This window comes from Sorex fumeus, unplaced genomic scaffold (assembly GCF_029834395.1).
Source record: "Sorex fumeus unplaced genomic scaffold, SorFum_2.1 ptg000037l, whole genome shotgun sequence".
NCBI lineage: Eukaryota > Metazoa > Chordata > Mammalia > Eulipotyphla > Soricidae > Sorex > Sorex fumeus.
This window is the reverse complement of record NW_026606094.1, coordinates 48,793,814-48,810,929: the sequence shown is the minus strand read 5'-3', so window position 1 is coordinate 48,810,929 and position 17,116 is coordinate 48,793,814.

Below are 17,116 nucleotides of genomic sequence, written 5' to 3'. Positions count from 1 at the left end.
GTGAGAAGAGAAAGAGAGATGTTTAAGAGAGAACATGGATGACTTCAGAGTGCAAAAATAAGAGAATGATTTTGGGGAGAAGGTTAGATAGAATTTCTTCAAATGGACTTTATCTGTAGTTCTCTCGCACAGAAAAGTTAATCTATGTGTTGCCATAGGGGAAAGCCTTGGTCTCTTGATGATCCTTCCAAATTCTTATAAAGACCTTTAGATTCTCCTGTACATTCTCTCTTCCTGACACATCCACCCTCTCTGGGTGGTGCCCCAGTTTCTTCATCTTCAAAAAGCTCAGAATTTGTATCACAAAGCAATATAAGTTCCTCATGCCTTTTAGACTATTTCAGGTCTGAGAAATTTCTTTTTAAGTTTATTATTTCCTCTAAAAGTAAATACCAGGGCCATCATCTACCTACTTGAAACATTTCCCTTCTAAGGATTTTACCACTTAAATGTTTCAGGGGTACATGGGTAAAGGTCTAAGTTCTGTAATTTCTTCAAACTGACAAAAGGATGCACCCTGCCTATGTAAGGAAGTGAAATCCCATGCTGATTTAATATTAATTGGAAGCTTACATCTGCCAAGAAAATGGTTTTTTGTTTTTCAGAGTTGTCAGTCTGAAAGAAAATAAGATCAATTAAATGTCTTCAAAACATTAAACCATGAATGAGAAAAGTTTTCCTAAGTTCAAGGAGAGCAGAGTTGTTAGGAAAGAGGAACATAAAGGGCATAGCATAGACTTTTGTTCCTTTTCTCTTCATGCTGATGTGTCTATTGTAAAAGAAATTTAGTTTCTACTTTTACTTATCATCTGCAAAAAGATGCTCAAAGTTAACAAGAAACTGAGTTTTAGTGTTAGATTTTCTTAAAGAGAGGTTTTAAGTTATCAATCAGTTCACAGCAATAGTTTGATTTGCTCTCTCTGTCAGAGTTTGAGCACTGGACAATGTAGATGAAGGTGGTTTTTGTTGTTATTGTTGTTGTTTTTTCCTGGAGAGAAATTCTTACAGTAGTGGGATTGCTTAAGACAATTTGGTAAGGTAACAGTTCCATTTAAGTAACAGTTGACAGGAAGGGAATCCCATTTTCTAGCTAGACCCAATTACCACGCTGACTTTTGTTGGGATTAATTCTCTATTTAGGTGAGGTAAAACATCATTATTTTTTTAATATAATAGTACTGCTATTTATTCAGCCGTTGATTAAGCTGATTGAATTGGACATGAATTCCACATTACTTTTTTTAATTTTTAAAACATTGGATATCAGTGAGATAGACCATTACAAAGTTGTTCATAGTTGGGTTTCAGTCATGCAATGATCCAGCACCCATTCCTACACCAGTGCACATTTCCCACCACCAATGTCCCCTGCTTCCCCACCACCATCCTTCAAGCACCCCCTCCCCTCAGTCTCCCTCTATGGAGGCACTTTCCTTCTTGCTCTCGCTCTCCATTTCCTTTAGTGCATTATGGTTTCAATACAGGTGCTTGGAGGTCATGGTGTTTGTTTCAGGGCATTCAGTAATTTTATTGGGAAGGTAAGGCTGGAGTAGCTTTTCACTTGGGTGGCTGTTTTGGGGTGTGGATGTGACTGCCGAGGATTACAGAAGTACAGGAAGGTGAGGGAAGGTAGTCCATCCTGACCTTGAGAAAGCCTGGAGATTTCAGTCACAAAAACAGCATGCCAGAATTTTCAGCAGATTATATCTTGGTGAGGTCCGTCTTGAGACAGTGGAGTCAGGCTGGGGGTATGACAGCAAATTTGGATTGTAGAAGTAAGCAGCTGCCAGGGGTTCTGATTGGGCAGGCCCCTGGCCAACCTGCCCCTTCTGATTTACCCCAGTCTGTTCTGCCATGCGTGGGTCCAGAATTAACTGTGGCTTTTGATCTCTTTCAAGATTTATTTATGGATCACTGAAGCAAGGCCTGTAGGGTAGCTTACATGGTGGTATAAAACAGCATTCTTTTTTTAAAAAAATATTGTTTTAAAATTTATTTTATTTTTATTGAATCACCGTGTGATACAGTTATAAAACTTTCATAATCAGGTTCTGCTATAAAATGTTCCAACACCCATCACTCCACCACTGTACATTTCCCACCACCAATATCCCCAGTATCCCTCCTGCCACCACCTGCCCTCGAAGCCTACCTCACCTGCTTATATGGAAGTCACTTTTATTTCTATCTCTCTCTCTGTCTCTCTCTGTCTCTCTCTCTGTCTCTCCCTGTCTATCTCTCTCTGTCTCCTTTTTGGGAATTACGGTCTGCAATACAGATGCTGAGAGGCCATCATGTTTGGCCCTTTATCCACATTCCACACATATTTCCCATACAGAGTGATCTCTTCTAACCATCATTGTCATAATGGTCCCTTCTCTATCTTAACTGCCCTCTCCTCCATCCCTTGAGGCAGGCTTCTAACTTTGGACCAGTCCTCCTGGCCCTTGTTTCTACTGTCCTTGACTGTTAGTCTCATGGTGTTTTTTTTTTAAATCCCACAAATGAGTGCAGCCATTTTATGTCCGTCCCTTCTTTTCTGACTTATTTCACTCAGCATATACTCTCCATGCCCATCTATTTATAAGGAAATTTCATGACTTTATTTATTCTAACAGCTACATAGTATTCCATTGTGTAGATGTACCACAGTTTCTTTAACTGGTCATTTGTTCTTGGGCACTCCAGATGTTTCTAGATTCTATCTATTGTGAACAGTGCTGCAATGAACATACAAATGCAGATGTCATTCTGCTATATGCAAAACTGCATTCTTGATGCTAAACCTGTTGTAATTTAATAACATAATTCATGTTAAGCTCTCTGAGTCCAGTAAGAAGACTCTTTTTATAAAGTATAGAACATACACTAGATCCAAGGGACTAAGCTGAAGGTTTTCCTTAGGAATTACTCTATCTGAGAAAGACTTTAAGCAAGAGTGAGAGCCAAGACTGAGAAGTTTCTTGACATAATTTTCCTATAACATTTTTAGGGTGGGATTAAGTTTTCTATCTTTCCTGAGAATTGGAGGTGCCATGTTTTGTGATGTTGATAACTTTTAAAGCAGAGGCTAAATTTTGGGTGACGTTAGAAATGAATAAAGTACCATTATCACTCTTTAGTGACCTGGGTAAGCCAAATCTCAGAATTATTTCATTCAGTAGCACATTAGACAGGTCTCTGGTTTTCTCAGTATGAGTAGGGAACACCTCTACCCACACAGTGAAGGTGTCAATAAGAACCAATTTGTACTAGAATTCTAGTATGTTGTTTTAATAGGCTTTTTATCGCAGAATATTCATAACACTTTTTCTTTACATGTCCTATTACCAAGTCTTCTGGAATGTTAAATATTATGTACAGAGTGTAGATATGTTTTTATTTATTTATTCATTCATTCATTTTTGCTTTTTGGGTCACACCTGGCGATGCACAGGGGCTACTCCTGGCTCATGCACTCAGGAATTACTCCTGGTGGTGCTCAGGGGACCATATGGGATGCTGGGAATTGAACTCAGGTTGGTTGTGTGCAAGGCAAATGCCCTATCTGCTATGCTATCGCTCCAGACCCTAGATATCTTTTTAGTGTCTCTTTGATTCACCTTCTAGACAAGCCGCAAAGCTGGTCACCTTCTCAACATTTTCAAAACAAGATGCTTGACTTTACCACAGGTGTGGATTATATATTTAATTTCTGTTATTTTCTAGAAAAATTAGGTCAACTTAAAAATGATATTAATATGACAGTTGTGTGTCTAAAACATAGTATTTTATGGTCCCAGAAGTATTTTGAATGTTTGAAGATACTCTGGTTTCTTTCTAGCTTCATCATACCCTCATCTTTTTTTCTTCTCCTCTTCATTCTTCTTTGTACAATGAATTTCTTATATCTTATCTTTGGTTCTGGGGGCTTTGATCAATTTTTTCTATTATTATTGAATCGTCATGAGATATACAGTTATAAAGTTGTTCATGATTGAATTTCCAGTCATACAATGTGTGAACATCTATCCCTTTACCAGTGTGTATTTCCTGCCACCAATGTCCCTAATTTCTCTCTTGCCCTCATACCTATATGGCAGGCATTTCTTCTTCTTCTTCTTCTTCTTCTTCTTCTTCTTCTTCTTCTTCTTCTTCTTCTTCTTCTTCTTCTTCTTCTTCTTCTTCTTCTTCTTCCTCTCTCTCTTTCCCATTTTTTTCTCTTGAGGACTGTGATTTGAAATACTGTTACAGAAAGATAATTGTGCAGATTCTTAAATTTTAGAATGTGCCTCTTTCCTCCAAAGACATTTGTCTGAGTGGAAAGCAGCATCTCTTAGTAATGGGACTTTCTTGACTTTAATTAGCATAGCACTTCGCCATTTCTTTCTGCATTTTAACATGATACAACATGCTTGCCATTCTATATGAACCATGTGGCTTTTATTTTCGTGAGTTAAGAAACTGACCATATATATAGGAATAAATTTTTATGGAAGTCTGCCAGTGGGGTATTTATCTGGATAGGGTGGATCTCCTGTGTGCAATTCAATCCCTGGGTGGTTGATGGAAGCAGACAGGGCAGGGTAGGGTGGGGCTCCTGATTAGAATCCCTTTGTCACCTGTGGTTGGTGGGAGCAAGCAGAGAAGCTCTGTCCCTGGGTCTGCCGAGCCTGGAGTCCAACGTCTCAGAGAGTTCCGCTTATCTTGTTCTGTGGGTCTTCAGTCGTGTGGGAGTCTTGGCCGGAGCTGCCACGTGGGTCCGGAAAGTGTCCTGAAGTGTGGCAACGGCTGGGTAGTGGAAGTAGTGTCGACTTCCACTATCGACACTACCTCCACTACCAAGCCGTTGCCACACTCCAGGACACTTTTCGGACCCATGCGGTCACAAAGCGGCCGCGCAACACATCATAAGACACTAAATACCCATCTTCCGGAATTGTCGTACCGTATTTGATAGGGTTCAAATATGGTAACACCTACAAGGATGATTAGAGGTCGCCCCAAAAGCCTCTATCCCTCTCGGAAAGACTGGCAAGCTACCGAGAGTATTCCGCCCGCACAGAAGAGCCGGGCAAGCTATCTGTTGTGTATTCAATATGCCAAAACCAGTAACTACAACTGGTCTCATTCACCTGACCCTGAAGGCTTCACCGACATGGCAGCACTGAGAAGGATGAGAAAGGAGAGACCGACAAAATCTCAAGGCCGACCTAGGCTGCCACAACGGAGGAAGACAAAAATGATCGTCTGTACTTTCAATGCACATACGCTAGCATCAGATGCATCCATCGAGGACCTGATGGTACAAGCGCGAATGATCAAGTATGACATCATTGGTCTGACCGAGACAAGAAGGCACGAATCTCACCATGCCGTTTTCGACACTGGAGAAGAATTGTTCCTCGGAACATGTGATAAAAGAGGTGTTGGAGGCGTCGGTGTCCTTGTCATCACAAACTCGGCCAAGAGCATTGATTCATTCGAATGCCTAACAACCCGAATCAGACGTTTACATTTGAATAGATGTGGCTCACTGCCTGCAGTTTCTATCTTCGTTGTCTACACACCAACAATTCATTATGATGAAAGAGAAATCGAGTTCTACATGGAGCTGGAGAAGTTCTATAAAGAAGACCACACCTTCTACAAGATCATTGTGGGTGATTTTAATGCCAAGATAGGACCAAGAAGATCAGCTGAAGAACTTCACATCGGGACTCATGGCCTAGAATGGAACGAACAGGGTGAGAGACTGTCTGAGTTCATCATGTCGACCAAGACCATTCATGAGTCAGAGTTCCAGAAGGCAGAATCTAAACGATGGACATGGGAGTCTCCCGGTGGACAATTCCACAGCAAAATAGACCACATCATATTCAATCGACGGTTTTGCCTGACTGATGTCACTGTTGTCCCAAAATTTCGAACGAGATCGGACCACGGTCTCCTTTGTGCAAAATTCTATTTCACAGAGCGGGGAGAAAGGGCTGCAAAGTTCAAAAAGAGAACTCCCAGAATGACCACCAACTGGGAACTCTTTGGTACTATTGCGGCAACTTGGGAAGATGCCATTGTTGACAACATTGACGAGGAATATGATCGACTGGTTCCGCACCTCCATGAATTTGCGAGGAACGCCCAGAGAGAGATAGCCATAAAAAATTGCCTATCTTCGAAAACTCGTGAGCTAATTCGCCAGCGTGGTTTGGCGCATGCCTCAGGCAACCGCAAGCTAATGTTCGAGCTCGCAAAGCAGTGCAGAGATGCGATCAAGGAAGACCTCAAAGAGAGAAGAGCAGAAGTACTGGTAGATGCGGCAGAAGCCAGGATAAGTATTAGGAACGCCCGCCTGTTCTTCGCCAACTACAAGACCAAGATGACTGCCCTCCAACATCCTGAGGGATCCATCACATCCTCCAGAACGGCAATGGAGAAGATTATCCATGACTTCTACTCAAATCTCTTCGACAGCCACGTCCACTTGCCGACATACCAAATTCCACAGGATGGATATGTCGTTCCCAACATTCTCCCTTCCGAAATCCGACACGCCATTTCGTTGGTAAAGAAACAAACAGCACTCGGCCCAGACAAGGTCAGACCTGAACACCTGAAAAACCTGCCGTCAGTACTCATCAATACACTGGCTCGGCTCTTCACTCGCTACCTGTCTGTATGCAAGGTTCTGTCCCAGTGGAAAACCAGCAGGACCGTACTACTGTTCAAGAAGGGAGACATCCATGACATTGGCAACTATCTCCCGATCTGCCTATTGTCTGTCATCTACAAGTTGTTCACTCGAGTCATCCTAAATAGGATTGGCAGAACACTAGATGAAGGACAACCATGTGAGCAAGCCGTGTTCCGCAAAGGATTCAGCACCATCGACCATATCCACACGATAACCAAGTTTATTGAGGTTTCTCGGGAGTTCAAGATGCCGCTGTGTTTAACGTTCATTGATTTAAAGAAGGCCTTTGATTCTGTTGAGACGGAAGCGGTCATTGAAGCCCTAGCCAATCAGGGCATTCAAGCCCAATACATCAGGGTCCTCCGTGAGCTGTATTGCGGATTCACTACCAGGATCTCACCATTCTACAAAGAAGTGATCGTTGATGTCAAGAGAGGGGTGCAGCAGGGTGATACCATTTCACCGAAACTCTTCACTGCCACCCTCGAGAACATCATGCGACAACTGGAATGGGAAGGAATGGGAGTGAAGATAGATGGTCGGCAGCTACACCACCTCCGCTTTGCTGATGACATTGCTTTAATAACACCAAACATCAGCCAAGCGGCACAAATGCTGGCCGACTTTGACCGTGAGTCTGAAAAGGTAGGACTACAGCTGAATCTTACGAAGACAATGTTTATGCGAAACAGCCTCGTTCCTGATGCCCCATTCGCTCTCAACAGAATGACCACCTCCGAATGCAACAGCTATGTGTACCTAGGTCGAGAGGTCAACATGACAAATGACCTGGCACCCGAGCTGTGCAGGAGGAAGAGAGCGGCTTGGAACGCCTTCAAGAACGTCGAAGAAATAGCTAAGAGGACGAAGAACCTCCGGCTCCAGGCACATTTCTTTGATTCCACTGTTCTTCCTTCATGCCTCTTAGACCTGGGCTCTACGCAAACAGGATGAGAACGCTATTCAGGTCTCCCAAGGAAGAATAGAAAGAGCTATGCTTGGAATATTACGTTTCACTCAAATGAGAGAAAAAATCCAGAGTTCTGACATCCGTCGACGATCAAGAATCAGGGACGCTGTCTCATTTGCCAAGGTGTCGAAAATCAGATGGGCTGGTCACGTAATGAGATTTAAAGACGACCACTGGACTAGAGCTGTTACTGATTGGATTCCACAGGATGTCAAGAGACGGTGTGGCCGCCCACCTACCAGATGGTCAGACTTCTTCGTCAAGATCATGAACGATCGGTTTGAGGCCCTTCATGTTCCCAGAGCGAACAGATGCCATTGGGCTACACTAGCACGCGACAGGGACAAATGGAGACGTTACTGGCGCCCACTCGAGCAAATCGCCGACTAACGGGAAGTTAAGTGATTAAGTAATTAAGTGAAATTTTTATATTAGTTTTCACAACCAGAAAAAACTTGTCTCAAATAGGCACTTGAAGGTGATTTTGCTACAGCAAATGAGTGGTAAGGATGACTATTTTTTTCTAACCTTTTTTACTGCCTTACTTTTGTCATTTAAAATGGTTTATTTGAAGTAGAAATGTTCTAGGATATAATCCACCTTCTATTTCTTCTTTTCATTTCCTGGAACTATTTTGTAAGTTTTTCAAAACTATATTATCTACTACACATTTTTCCCCCTCACTTATTCCTTCCAAGGTCACTTCAACATTATCTTCTCAGGGCTGAAGGGATATTATAGCAGGTAGAGTGTATGCCTTGCACACAGCTGACTGGGATTCAATCTCTGGCATTTCTTGTTCCCCTGAGCAACTCCAAAAGTGATTCCTGAGTGCAGAGCCAAGAGTAACACCTGGTAATTGCTTATTGTATCCCTACAAAACAAAACAAAAAAGGGAGATTATCTGCTGGATGGAGAAGAGAAGTTGTACAGCTATGGACAGAAATGCTGCATGTGAAGTAAAGGCAGTGGAGTCAAATTGTAAATCCACCAACTGTTTAGAACAGGCATTATGCAAAATTGGAACAAGATGCGTCTTATGTAGTACTCTGAAAAAATTTTCTTACTACATTTGTTAGTCAATGAATGTGAATGAATCTTTATTCATAGGGTTGTTATAATTTGATGGAGTCATTGATGAATGATTTAGGGATAAAACATCTATTGTGGTTGTCCTCTTACATCATCTAACTTGAGTGTACATTAGCATGCTCATAAATTTCATAACATAAATATGTAAATATGTCACATTTAAGTAACATAATTAGAGATTATTGGTAAAAGAAATTTATCAAGGAGAACCATAGAAATATTTGACAGTTCAACATTCCTTTTTAGGATTCAGCTATCCTATAAAAATAACTTACCAGAACATTATTTTCAACCAACAGTTTATTCCTCATTATTTAGTTAGTTACCTAAGTGTTCTGGAAAGAACAGAGTGAATCCCTTAGGAAGAGGTGTTATACAGAGAAAATATTTGATGGTTGGGTGGGGTTGGGAAGGATATTGTAGAGGAATTGGTAAGGGAGCAAGTGAGTCAGGAGTAAGTGAGTCAGGACTTAGCGTGACACTGTAGAAAAAAAAAATCTACATCTCTCAAGGGTACCATGTGGGTTGGATTTGAGGAGGAGAAGGAAAGACAGGAGATAGAAAATCTGGGAGAAGCAGGATGTGGAAAGTGTCGCTGGGGCATCCTGGTCTGCTGAGGTCATCATTTCAACAAAAACATCATTTTTGACTGTCAGTGGTAAGTATTATAAAGTGAGCTACCTATCCAGAGAGAAAAGCAAATGAAAATACTTTTTTTTCTATCTCCATAATATCTTAAAATGATTTAAGCTGCTCCCTCATCCATTCTACAGGAAGCAAACTACCATAAATGGCAATGGAGATGTTTATAAGGCATTCAAGTATTGTTTTTGACTTGATGCTGTCAATGAATTTAGGAGTCATTTTAAATGTCTATAACTTGAGACTTTTTAATTTACTCATAGTATTTTAATAGAATTAATGAATTATTAATGGTATTTGGAGACGTTTTCTTATAGATAATATTCCATCTGCTCTTTCATGTAAGATCTTTAAAATTCAAATGGATCTGGCATAGTGACCTTGTCCTAAAGGGAACTATTATCCTCTTGAATCAGGGTACCAAACTAGTTTAACTTTTTATATGATACAACAATGTGCTTCTTGAAACCTTCCAACAAATCCTTTTGGATTTTGTGCACACATTTGAACCTAAACACACGCAAACATTTCAGTTCTTGTTATTTCTGGTGTAGGATGATTTTCTTTAATATTTGAATCATCAGTTGAAAAGATTTGTTAAAGCTTAAAAAATGCCTTCTGTGTTTAATAACCTTGATTTCTAACTAGTTTTCACTAGTAAGAACTTGAGAACATGAGCATGTTGACAATGTAATACATTGTGTCCTGAGAAGTCATTTAAATCTATATTTAGGTAACATTTTGAAAAGTGTGGGGGAGAGAGAATTACTATAGAGAGGAGAGAAAACCTTTTCAGTTTCAAAAGCATGTGGGTTGATGTATTTTTATATCCATTTTATTTTATTTTTTTAATCTGTGACAATGTAGGCATGGTGAATGCTAATGAAACAACATCGCACATCCGTATGTGTTAGTGAAGGTTGTGAACAGAAGACTAACTTTGTGTTAGGGTATAAGTAAATATAAATTAATTGTAATCAAGTTTAAACACATAAATCAAGCATTCCCTGCTTAATATAATTGTTACTGCTAGTATGTCATGTGTGATCCTACATATTTAGGGGAGTGTAACATGCTATACAGAAACTCATTCTTTCTAGGCTTTCATGCCCTTATATTTGATCATTTCCAATTAGCCATTATTTTCCACTATATAAATAAAAATTCCTTTTTCATCTTTATATTTTATTAGAGATCAGTAATTTGACTACCAGACTCTACCAGCCAAGAGTTAGTGATTAAGTGAAATGCTATCTCTGCAATTTTTTGCAGAAACAGTAGGAGAGATTTTAGTGGTAATGCCCAGTGTGTGTGGTGTTGGTGTCAGTGTCTCTGCTTGATCACGATCACTCTACATTAAAGGAGCAACATGATGGTGTAGTTAAAAGAGTTGGACCATTGAGCCAAATTACTACCTGGAGTGATAGCACAGCGGTAGGGTGTTTGTCTTGCGCCCAACCAGCCCGGTTGAGCCAGGTTAGGTTCCTCCACTCCTCTCGAAGAGCTCCGCAAGCTACTGAGAGTATCTCGCCTGCACAGCAAAGTCTGGCAAGCTACCCGTGAGGTATTCAATGCCAAACACAGTAACAACAAGTCTCAAAATGGAGACGTTACTGGGCCCACTCGAGCAAAATTGATGAACAACGGGAGGAAAGTGACAGTAACATTTTCAGCAACAAGCAGAACATCCTTAGCCTGGCACTGAGATATGTGGAGTAAGTAGAATATTAAGAGCCAAATGAAAACCATTGGGGCTTCTCCTTCATAAATGAACTCTGATCTGTCCCCTCTTTGATTTTTCTCTCCAGGCCCGTATTTCTGGCTGAAGTTATTAGTGATTATTTCTCTCATCTAAATTCTAACTTCTAGAATTTAATTTTTCTAGTCTTATATGCTAGGGCTAGAGCAATAGCACAATGGTAGGGCGTTTGCCTTGCACGCAGCCAACATGGCCGACCCGAGTTCGATTCCTCCGCCCCTCTCTGAGAGCCTGGCAAGCTACCGAGAGTATTTCACCTGCATGGCAAAGCCTGGCAAGCTCCCCGTGACGTATTCGATATGCCATACACAGTAACAAGTCTCACAATGTTACCGGGCCCGCTCGAGCAAATCGGTGAACAATGGGAGGACAGTGACAGTGACAGTCTTATATGCTATAATTCCTATTTATGTATTTATGTACTCACTGTGTTTTTTTTTTGTCACACCTGCTGTGTTCAGGGTTTACTCTGGGCTCTGCACTCACGAATCACTCTAGGCAATGCTTGGGGGGCCTTATAGGGTGCCAAGGATTGAAGGCTGATTGGCTGCAATCAAGGCAAGCACCCTACCTGCCATACTATCTCTTTGGCCCACTATGCTTCCTTCCTTCCTTCCTTCCTTCCTTCCTTCCTTCCTTCCTTCCTTCCTTCCTTCCTTCCTTCTTTCCTTCCTTCCTTCCTTCTCTCTTTCTTTCTTCTTTCTTCTTTCTTCTGCTTTTTGGGTCACACCCAGAGATGCTCAGGGGTTACTCTTGGCTATTAACTCTCCTTTACTTCTGGCAGTGCTGGGGAACCATATGGGATACTGGTGATCGAACCTGGGTCGGCTGCATGCAAGGCTAATGCCCTGCCCGCTGTGCTATCTCTCCTCAACCCCCCCCCCCCCATGGTTTCTATTTAAAGAGAAGTATTCCAGAAATACTGATCAGGGCTCAGCTTCATTAACAAATGGAATATTTTTGGATCCTGGAATTGGTTTTATGTTTCTAATAGATTTAAAAATAGGGGTTGAGTGATTGTACAGAGAGTAGAGCATTTGTCTCATGTGTGACTGACCCAGGTTTGATCTCCATCATCAAATCCAGGTTTGATTCCATATGGTCCCTTGAGCCCTTCTAGGAGTGATCCCTGAATGTAGACCCTGGAGTAAATCCTGAGCACAGGGTTTACCAGGTGTGGCAAAAAATGGAAAAAACCCAAAACCAAAATAAAAATAGATATGAGCATTAATGACTCCATTGTCAGTGTGAGGGGCAAGGTGTTCATAATTTTTGATACGTAATGGCAAAATAGATAAATTAAATGATCCATCTGTTGTCACCTGGAGTCAAAGGGTGATAAAAATCTAAAGTAAAAAGGTAGTGGATGCAAGATTTGTGGATGGGGCAGGGATGTACCTCCAGTGGTAGAGCGTATGCCTTGTATATGTGAGATCCTGGATTTGATTCCAGACATTGCATGGCTGGGTATACCCCTGATGACTCTGAAACTGTGATCTGTGTAGCCTTCATGACTCTGCAACCGTGAACTCTGAGGAAACATAGCTAAAAAATTTTAAAAAAATGTGGGAGAGTTTGTTGCTTTTAAGAGTGCGGCAAAATTTAGACAAAGAAAATTATGGGATCAGAACTCTTTATTTACAGGTCATCGGTCATACAGAGACCCAGAAATTTCTTGTGGCTACCCTGAAAAATATTTTTGTCTCGAGTGCCATATATTAACTTGAGGCCGACCAGGTGACTGACTTACAACCAAATTAAATTCATGGTCTCATAAGATAATGAAATTTATTTATTTTTATATAATCCTCTCCTTACTCATCCTTTTTTTTGAATATTTCCACCTCTTATTATTTTTTTAAATTTTTATTAGTGAGACACCATGAGGTACAGTTGTAAACTTACAAATTTTTGTGCTTGGGTTTCAATTATACAATGATCAAATACTAATCCCTCCACCAGTGCCCATTTCCCACCACTATGGATCCCAGTATCCCTCCCACCTTCCATTCCCCCCATCCCACCCTGCCTCTATGGCAGGGCATTCCCTTTTGTTCTCTCTCTCCTATTGGGTGTTGTGGTTTGCAGAAGAGGCAATGAGTGGCAATCATGTTTGGTCTATAGTCTACTTTCAGCATGCTTCTCCCATCCTGAGATGATCCTCCCAGCACCCTTTATTTGGTGCTCCCTTCTCTATCTGAGCTCCCTCGCCCCCTAGTATGTGTGGCTGGCCTCCAAGCCATGGAGCAAAATTCCTGGTACTAGTCTCGGCCAGTCTTGGGTGTTAGTCTCCTATTTTGTTACTTTATGTTCCCCAGATGACTGCAATCTTTCTATGTCTATCCCTCTCTTTCTGAGTCATTTCGCTTAATGTGATACTTTCCATGTAGTACCACTTGTATGTGAATTTCATGATTTCATCTTTTCTAACCCTCATCCTTCTTAATGCTGCTGCATTGGTGGCTCTTTCAGGGTCAGGGGAATGAGACCCATTGTATTTACTGGTTTTGGCATATCTAATACGCCATGGATAGCTTGCCAGGCTCTGCTGTGTGGGCGGGATACTCTCGGGGGCTTGCCAGGCTCTCCAAGAGGGATAGAGGCTTTTAGAGTGGCCTCTAATCGCCCTTGCAGGTGTACCCATATTTATACCATATTTGAACCCCATGAAATATGGTGCGGTAATCTTGGAAGATAGGTATTAAGTGTTTTATGATGTGTTGAATGGCTGCTTTGCTTCGCAGCTGTGCGAAAGCAGCCTGGAGCGTGGCAGCGGCTGGGTAGTGGAAGTAGTGGAGGTCTGTCGATGAGGTATTTATCTGGTACCGGTAGGGTGGGGCTTCTGGGTGTAATCCCTGGGTAACTGGAGATTGGTGGAAGCAAGCAGGGCAGAGTAGGGTGGGGCTTTAGTGTTTAATCCCTGGGTCTCAGGAATTTGGTGGGAGCAGGCAGAGGATCTCTGTTCCTGGGTCCCATTGAGCCTGGAGTCCAAGGTCACAGAGTTCTGCTTACCTGGTTCTGTGGGGCTTCACTCATGCATGAGTCTCAGCCTGAGCATCGGTAAAGCTGCCTAGAGCATGGTGGTGGCTGGGTAGTGGAGGTAGTGGAGGTAGTTGAGGTCTGCTGGTTAGACTTCTTTGTCAAGACCCTGAATGATCGGTTTGAGGCTCTTCGTGTTCCTGGAGCGAGCAGTTGCCATTGGGCTACACTAGCACGCAACAGGGATGAATGGAGACATTACTGGCGCCCACTCTAGCAAATCGATGAGTAACAGGATGTCAAGTGATCAAGTGAAGTGATAATCCTCACATAAAAACTTAATGAAATAGATACTATTATCTTCTTTTTTCAAATGCAGTGACTGATATCGAAAGAAGCTAAATAGTTATTTGAGGTTACAGTGGTATAAGTGGGAGGGTACCCATGCAAACCCACATTTCCTAATTGTCAAGGTCTGCCATGGGTCACCCCTAATCGGGGCTGGGAAGGCAAGGCTGCAGTGTAATATTCATATACACCTTTTTGTAGCGGATGGTTCTCTTCCACATTTTTAAAGCTGATGCACAAAACTGATGATTAAAATTAAGTAGTTTTTTTTATCCTTTCTCACCTCTCTCCATAATTTACACCATAATATACAACATTTTCAAGATGATTTGTAACAGGCATTCAATATTCCAACACCAATCCCACCACTACTGTCCCCTTCCCTCTACCATTGTCTCCATTTTCCCAAGCATTCAATAATGAAATTTTTCAAGTTGATGATTTTTTATTTAGTTCATTTGGTTTTTGTTCTTCATATACCATATATATGAATGAACTTATAAAACTTTATCTTTCTTTAGCTGATTTGATTCACTGAAGATAGATAGAGGTATTTTATTAATACCTCTATTATATATTAATTTATTAGGTTGCCAAGTTTCTCTATGAATCTAACACTTTCAGGCAATTTTCACAATGAAATTGCCTACCACAATGTCTGTTTTAGAAAAATTTTTATTTACCTGTGATTTTTGTGTGTATGCTTAAGGTAACAAGGATAAAATAATATTAATAGTGATGCTTTGTACTAAAGTTCCTGTACTGCCACCACCACCACCAAAATGCCAAAGACCCAATGACACTGTCCTCATTAAATCACTTCTAGTATCTTGCTTTGTAGCCTCAGTTCTACAGATAAAGTTCTAAGGGTTTTTTTTGTTTTGTTTTGTTTTGCTTTTTTATCACTGGATACTACCCATTCCCTTGTTTTTTCTTTAGAGAATATATGTAATTTTAAAGTTGGGTTAAAATACATGATTGTTTTTGGTTTCTAATATTATAGAAAGGGTAACTTCTAATGATTTACGTTCATTTTCTACATATTCCATCACACCAGTCTGATATTCTGCTTGTTGCTGAAAATGACCCAAGAAATTTCAAAACTTTCTTTATGCATGGTGTTCTTGCTGTCATAGTAATTTTCAATGTCTTTAGATCAAAATCATTATCTAATATTTCCCAAAGACTGAGATTGGAATACTTGAGAATGTTTCAGATTTTTCTAAGCATCCTTTCACCTTAGAAATCTCCTTCACATTACTGAGCAAGTTGAATTTGTCTCCACTAAAACATAGGTCTCAAACAAAGTACATTTTGTTTCATAGAAGATACATCCAGTTTCTCAGGGGCATCAGTGACCGAAGTTCTAATGTACATTCTGAGCCCCTAGATCCCGATGTTGACAGTGCAGATCAGTGGGGGCCTATTCAAGGGAATAGCAATTCTGTCTTTATTTTTATACGAACTGATTTCAAGTCCTGATCCTGACTGAGTCACTTCTCTATTTTACTGCCTTGGCTCTTCCTTTGAGTATATATATTTTTGAAAATATATTATGAATTACTTTTTATACTTACGGTAGTTTATAATGAAGGCTAAAAATTTTATGAAATTGCTATTTGTCTTACATCATCTTTAATCTTTCTGACTACATTGTGAGATACACTATATTATCATCATTTACAGTTAATAAATTAAAAACAAAATAACTGTTCCACATCATAGTATATGTTAATAAGCCTATAGACTTGACTACATGTCCAGTTTTAAAAATTTGTGTTTACTAATTTTTTACTTCTAATTGGTAATGTTAATAACATGTGTATATATAATTTTCTATTATATAGAATCGTGAGAGTGACAGTTTTTTAAGCATTTATATCTTGAGTTAGTTTTATCCCTAAGTATGAATCATAAAAGATAGATATGTTGCTTAGTTATTTTTATATATATTTTTCTCTATGAGGTTCGAAATGTACTCAAATCTCTTTTTTTTAAAGTTTTACTTTTTGGGTCACACCCAGCAATGCTCAGGGGTTACTCCTCACTCTGCTCTCAAGAATCACTCCTAGCAGTGCTAGGAGGACCATATGAGATGCCAGGGATCAAACCCGGGTTGGCCGCATGCAAGACAAATGCCTGTATTTCTTTTTCTTTTTCCCAATACACATTTTCCACCACCAATGTCCATAGTATCCCCACCCCGATCCTAATCCTCCCCCCTGCTTCTGTGGTGGACAATTTCCCCCATACTCTCTCTCTACTTTTGCAGCCTGTATTCTTTGAGGTGACATTATACTGTGACTGAATGTAAATTTCACCCTGGCACCACTGAGAATCATAGTTCACCATGGAAAGTCCAGTTCCATGTATCCTTCACCTACAACTGTCCTCTCCATCCTGGTTTACCCATCCATCCTTCCCCCTTCCATTTTGTGACCAAGTCTTCGTGCTCTTATCTCCCATACATTCATTTTTGTTTTATTTAGTTGATCTGTTTGTTTTCCCAAATACCTCATAAGTAAACATATAGAGTATCTGTCTCCATCTGGATTATTTTACTAGATTATATTTTTAAGAGGAAAAAAAGCATTTTTTCAATAGAAGAAATTAAAAAAAAATTCCTAAAACAGTAGCTGGTGTTTGGTAGTAC